The sequence below is a fragment of the Pipistrellus hanaki genome (assembly GCF_964339955.1).
Source record: "Pipistrellus hanaki genome assembly, chromosome: 13".
Taxonomy (NCBI): domain Eukaryota; kingdom Metazoa; phylum Chordata; class Mammalia; order Chiroptera; family Vespertilionidae; genus Pipistrellus; species Pipistrellus hanaki.
Window position 1 is genome coordinate 34,211,223 of NC_140515.1, and position 6,000 is coordinate 34,217,222.

Sequence of the window (6,000 nt, forward strand, 5' to 3'; positions counted from 1 at the left end):
TCTGATTGTTATTATCATTTATTGTTTTCGTCACTGATTGTGTTGCCCTCCTCCGGCAGACTGGATGGTTCCTGGGAGGCCGCTCGCTGACTGACTGGATACTGGGGGTCACGCTGACCCTCGCGGTGGCCCGCACTTGCGCCACTTTCTTTGTGAGGTATGGAACCAGTTGAAAGAGATACTTATTTTTAACTGTTATAGTGTTGGACATGACACAAATACAGAAAGCCACATAAAACCAATGCACAACCTAATGAATTATGGAGACATACCCCCTTCCCAATGAACACCGAGTAAAATGGTTTGATTGAAAACAACAATACAAGCAATCAAACAAACAAACAAAAACACACACACCAAGAAAAACAACCAACCAAACAAAAAACCTCCTCAATGCCAAAACCAGTTTGGCTCAGTGGATAGAGCGTCGTCCTTCGGACTCAGGGGTCCCAGGTTCGATGCCTGTCAAGGGCATGTACCTTGGTTGAGGGCACATCCCCAGTGGGAAGTGTGAAGGAGGCAGCTGATCAATGTTTCTCTCTCATCGATGTTTCTAACTCTCTATCCCTCTCTCCTCCTCTCTGTGAAAAATCAATGAAATATATTAAAAAACAAAAAACAAAAAAACTTCCTCAAAAGCCAGGAAGACACAGCCTGGGTCTCCTAAAATTGTCCTCCTCCTAATGGTCACAGGAACTCAAAGACCGCCTATCCACAATTACGCTCTCTTCACGAACACATTGGTAAAATGGAAATTTCCCCAGAATTAGGTACCTCCAATTAAGAGTGTATTTGTAAAATTCTCAATTAAAAAGATATGTAATTTATATAATCCTATATAATAAAAGGGTAATATGCAAATCGACCAAATGACCAGTCCCCAGGGGGTGGGGACAGCAAGCAGTCAGAGCCAGACCAGCCAAGGCACATGCCTGCAGGCAGAGGGAGCAAGGATGATGAGGGCATCAGAGGGGAAAGAGAGGGGGCCTGCCTGCCAGGCTGTCAGATATCCCCTGATGGCTTCCGGACTGTGAGACTACGCAGACAGGGCTGAGGGACCCTCTCCCCTTACCAGTGCATGCATTTCATGCACCCGGCCTCTGGTAAATATATAGGCAAATAAACAACTTAATAAGTTAATCAATCATGAGACTGAACAGCATGAGTAAGGAGCACCTAGTGGTGGGGGATGAGAGAACAGCCAAGGAGTAGATGGCCTGTGAAGATTGGTTCTGGGCACCTGGGCTATCCTCACTGTGTCACTAGCACCTAGCACAAAGTAGGTGCTGTGTGTGTGTTTATTGTGAAAGGGAAGAAGATATATATAAATATATATGTGTATATATAACTACAAAACAGGTTTTGCCTGCTGAACAATTTCATCCAAGATCAATTCTTCTAAAAGCTAAAATGATGAGTTCTGTGAAATGACTTGATGCTTTGGAAAGAGGCAATTATACCTTAAAATTTATACTGCTTTTCAGTTTTTAAAAAAAACCCTTTCAGCCGAAACCGTTTGGCTCAGTGGATAGAGCTTTGGTCTGCGGACTGAAAGGTCCCAGGTTCGATTCCGGTCAAGGGCATGTACCTTGGTTGACCTTGGTTGTGGGCACATCCCCAGTAGGGGGTGTGCAGGAGGCGGCTGATCGATGTTACTCTCTCATCAATGTTTCTAACTCTCTATCCCTCTCTCTTCCTCTCTGTAAAAAAAATCAATAAAATATATATTTTTAAAAACATAAAACCCTTTCAAATGCATTGTGGTATCTTCTGTGAGACTGACAGCAAAAGTTTGTTGCCACCAATCTAATGCCAACAAGAGTCCCCCAATCTAGGATGCAGTAAAAGAAGAACTTTTATTCAAATAAAATGCCTGCGAATTGGAGAGAACAACTTCTGGTGGGAACTCTGAGACAAAGAGGAGGCCAACTTTTTTTTTTTTTTTTTTTTTTTAATATATTTTATTGATTTTTTTTTTTTTTTTTTACAGAGAGAAAGGGAGGGAGATAGAGAGCTAGAAACGTCAATGAGAAAGAAACATCGGCCATCCGCCTCCTGCACACCCCCTACTGGGGATGTGCCCGCAACCAATATACATGCCCTTGACCGGAATTGAACCTGGCACCCTTCAGTCCGCAGACCAACACTCTACCACTGAGCCAAACCGGTTTCGGCAGGAGGCCAACTTTTATAGACAAAGTACCCACCCTGGTCCCTGATTGGTCCATTTTTATGGAAATGAAGAATCCAAATTTTTGCAGTTTGATTGGTCCAAATAGCTATGGAGCTGCTGTGATTAGTCAGTAAAAATGCAAATGAGGATATGATTTCCAAGCTCTGATAGATTGGGGCAGGTTTCAGCCCATTGATTGAGAGACAATTTTAAGAACTATTTTATAGAGATCTGCTCAGCAGCAATTCAATGCAGGAGGCTTGGCAGCTCAGTCTGTGACTTTTCCCTGATATACAGTGTAGCTGAGAGGCCTCTGTCAGCAATGGCTGCCAGACTCTGGTTACGACTTGAGGCCCAATTGACCAGGAAGAATCCTCTTTGGCAGATATATTTCTTCTCGGGGTTCACAAGACTTAGAGCTACAATATTTCATGAGAAAGGCGGGGCAGGACAGAAGGACGTTACAAAGGTCACAGGGCAATGCTTGAGGAATACAGAGTTCACTATAAAGCAATTCAGTACTGCTGACCTGGCCAATCCCCGCTGGATTCCTGGTTTGTCTCGACAGTTTTATTGCCTGAGCTTTTTACATTAGTGCTTCTTAGGCTCCTTTGGAATACATTTCTATAAAGGACACAAGACCTAACTGGAAAGTTGATTCAATGTGATGGAATCGGTGAATTGTAGCTAGAGAGCTACCAATTTGCCATCATGTATTGAGCACTTTGGCTCTCTGGTCGTTGTTGGTAGAAATACAAAGAGTAGAAAATGAGTAAAACACAATCTTTGCTCTCAAGAGTCTAGGCCAAATTAGGGAGAAAAACTGTCAATAAATGAAATTTTAATTTATTTGAACTGTAGGAGAATGAGCATGATTAGGGAGAAAGCAGGGCAATTCTCAGAAAAGAAAAAATCGTATTTTTTAAAATTATGGGAAAATGTACAGTATTGCAAAAGTAGAGAGAATAATATAATAAATTACTGTGTGCTCATTATTCAATTTCAACAATTATCACCTTATGGCCAATTTGTTCCATCTGTACCTCACCTTCTGGATTATTTTGAAGCAAACTACAAGCAGCATATTATTTCACCCATAAATATGTATCTCTAAACAATATGGTCTACTTTTTTTAAAAATATATTTTATTGATTTTGTACAGAGAGGAAGGGAGAGAGATAGAGAGTTAGAAATATCGATGAGAGAGAGTCATCGATCAGCTGCCTGTTGCACACCCCCTACTGGGGATATGCCCGCAACCAAGGTACATGCCCTTGACCAGAATCGAACCTGGGATCTTTCAGTCCCCAAGCCGACGCTCTATCCATTGAGCCAAACCGGTCCCGGCAATATGGTCTACTTTTTAAAACACCCACAAAATCATTAAAATAGCTTTAAAAATTAATAATTTTTAAATATCTAGTTAGTATTCAAATTTTCCCAATGTTTTCATAAGTGCTTTATATAGTTTATTTTTCAATAAGGATCCAAACAAGTTTCTCACATTGCATTTGGTTAAACTCTATTAAACCTTTTTCTTTCCTTGTACTTTATAAGTTGAAAAAATTGATTGTCCTGTAAAGTTTCTCACATTCTGCATTTTACTGATTGCATCCCTGAGATGTTGTTTAACATGTTCTTCTACCTTTATATTCCTTATAAAGTGACATTAGAGCTAGAAACTATCAGCTTTAGGGACAATACAATCCATAGTAAAAAGAAAAGTCAATCAATCTAAAACAAAACTGCCACACAAGTTAGAATTAGCAGACAGGGATATTAAAACAGTTACTGTAACTCTATCCTAACCATTCACAAAGTTAAGCAGAGACTTGGATGATATTAAAAAAGACCCAAATTGCATTTCTGGAAATGAACATTACTATGTTCAAATACAATGTTGGTAGTATTAATGGCCAATTTGACATTGCCAAAGAAAAGATTAGTAAACTTAAACTCATACCAATAGAAAGTAACTGAAATAAAGAGTACATAGGGAAAAAAAGATTTAAAAAATGAGAAGAGCATAAATGACCTGTGGGACAATTGAAATGTCCTAATACAGGGTGTCCCTCCAAAAATGTATACACTAACAGCTGATAGCACCATTTTGAAAATGAAATGTATTTTTATTTATTATTTTTTAAAATATATTTTATTGATTTTGTACAGAGAGGAAGGGAGAGAGATAGAGTTAGAATCATTATTGAGAGATAGACATCGATCAGCTGCCTCTTGCACACCCCCAACTGGGGATGTGCCCGCAACCAAGGCACATGCCCTTGACCAGAATCAAATCTGGGACCTTTCAGTCCCCAAGCCAACGCTCTATCCATTGAGCCAAACGGGTCGTGGCATGAAATGTATTTTAATAATCACTGCCCTTTATAGTTATTCGAAGTGCATACATACATTTTTTTTTTTTTTTGCAACACCCTATATCTGTGTAAATGAACTCTCCAAAGGAAAGAGATGGGGACAAAATTTTTTTGATAAATAATGTGACCTTCCTTTCTCCCATTTTTCCAAAACAGCTTAATTAACACATGATTCACATACTATATAATTCTCCTATGTAAAATGCAAAATGCAATGGTTTTTATATGTTCACAGAGCTGTGCAATCATAATCAAAATTCCCTTGAGTTTATCCTTTGTAGACAATCCTTTTCCCTAGAAAAGGCGCAGCTCCTGGGAACCTAAAATCTCTGTGTAATTCTCTGGAGATTTATCCAAGTTGTTGCGTGTATTGTTAGTTTGTTCCTTTTTATTGCTGAATAATAAATACCCCATGGTATGAATGTACCACAATTTATTTGACTATTTACCTGTTGCAGAACATGGGGTTGTTTACAGTTCAGAGCGATCGTGAAAAAAACTATTAGGAACTCCATGTACAGGTTTTTGAGTGAATGTTTTCATTTTCTTGTGTAGTGATAGGTCACTGTGCTTAAATTTTTATTTCCCTAATGGATAATGACATTGGATATTTTTTCATGTGCTTATTTGCCATCTGTTTATCCTTTTTGGTGAGATGTCTATTCATGCCTTTTGCCCATTTTTAATTAGATTATTTTTCACTGTTGAGTTTGAGGCTTCTTTATACATTCTAGATACTAGTCCTTTGTTGGGTATGTGGTTTGCAAATATTTTCTCCCAGTCTGTAATAGCTTGTCTTTTTATTCTCTTAATAGAGAGTTTTTGTTTTTGTGGGTTTTTGTTTTTTTTTCAGAGTAAAATTTTCTAAATTTGATGAGGTCCAATTTATAAATTTTATGCTTTTGGTGTTAAATCTAAGAACTATTTGCCTAGTCCTAGATCCTGAAGATTTTCTATTATGTTGTTTTTCCTAAGTTTTATAGCTTTATATTTTATATCACATCCATGATTCATTTTTGAGTTATTTTTTTTTTTAACAAGATATGAGTTTTGGGTTGAGGTTCATTTGTGTTTTTGTTGTTGCTGTTTTATTTTTTGCTTATGGATATCTCATTGTTGTAGCACCATTTACTGAAATATATTTAAAGAAATGTTATTCAAGATGTTAATAATGAAGGAGACTGGGTGCAGGGTATATGAGAATTCTTTGTACTGTTTGCTTAACTTCTCAGTAAATAATAAACTGTTCTAAAAAATGAAGTTTGTTTAAAAATACTAGTTGGGCATATTTGTGCGGCTCTATTTCTAGGTTCTCCTTCTGTTGCATTGATCTATTTGGCTGTCCCTCTGTCAATAACACAGTTTTGATTGGTGTTTGGTATTGTCATAGGGACAGCTATCTAGTAGGCCTCAATAATTGGGTGGTTGGGCTTCCCCCCGCCCCCCCC